Genomic DNA, 1,325 nt, shown 5'->3' with positions numbered 1-1,325 from the left:
CCGCACCGGTATCAAATACCCAGGAGCTACTACGAGTACTGGTAAGGTACACATCAATTACATGTATATCACATATACCTTTGGTGTTGCCGGCCTTCTGGTCCGCTAAGTACTTGGGGCAGTTACACTTCTAGTGTCCGCTTCCCTTGCAATAAAAGCACTCAATCTCAGGTTTGGGTCCATGCTTTGGCTTCTTCCCGGCAACTGGCTTACCGGCGCGACAACTCCCTTGCCGTCCTTCTTGAAGTTCTTCTTACCCTTGCCTTTCTTGAAACTAGTGGTTTTATTGCCCATCAACACTTGATGTTCCTTTTTGATCTCCACCTCCGCTAATTTCAGCATTGAATATACCTCAGGAATGGTTTTCACCATCCCCTGCATATTGAAGTTCATCACAAAGCTCTTGTAGCTAGGTGGGAGCGACTGGAGGATTCTGTCGACCACCGCGTCATCCGGGAGATTAACTCCCAGTTGAGATAAGTGGTTGTGCAACCCAGACATTTTGAGTATGTGCTCGCTGACAGAACCATTCTCCTCCATCTTACAACTGTAGAACTTGTCGGAGACTTCATATCTCTCGACCCGGGCGTGAGTGTGGAAAAACATTTTCAGCTCTTGGAACATTTCATATGCTCCGTGCTGCTCAAAACGCTTTTGGATCCCCGGTTCTAAGCTGTAAAGCATGCCGCACTGAACCAGGGAGTAATCATCACTACATGACTGCCATGCGTTCATAACGTCTTGAGTTGCTGGGAAAACGGGTGCTTCACCTAGCGGTGCATCTAGGACATATGCTTTCTTGGCAGCTATGAGGATGATCCTCAAGTTCCGGACCCAGTCCTTATGGTTGCTGCCATCGTCTTTCAGCTTGGTTTCCTCTAGGAACGCGTTGAAGTTGAGGGCAACATTAGCGTGGGCCATTTGATCTACAAGACATATTGCAAAGATTTTAGACTAAGTTCATCTAATCAAATTATATAATGAAATCCCACTCAGATAGACATCCCTCTAGTCATCTAAGTGATCCATGATCCGAGTCAACTAGGCCGTGTGCGATCATCACGTGAGACGGACTAGTCATCATCGATAAACATCTTCATGTTGATCGTATCTTCTATACGACTCATGTTCGACCTTTCGGTCTCTTGTGTTCCGAGGCCCTGTCTGTACATGCTAGGCTCGTCAAGTCAACCTAAGTGTTTTGCATGTGTAAATCTGGCTTACACCCGTTGTATGTGAACGTTAGAATCTATCACACCCGATCATCTCGTGGTGCTTCGAGACAACGAACTTTCACAATGGCGCATAGTTAGGGGGAACACTTT

This window comes from Triticum dicoccoides, chromosome 7B (assembly GCF_002162155.2).
Source record: "Triticum dicoccoides isolate Atlit2015 ecotype Zavitan chromosome 7B, WEW_v2.0, whole genome shotgun sequence".
NCBI lineage: Eukaryota > Viridiplantae > Streptophyta > Magnoliopsida > Poales > Poaceae > Triticum > Triticum dicoccoides.
This window is presented reverse-complemented; position numbering follows the sequence as displayed.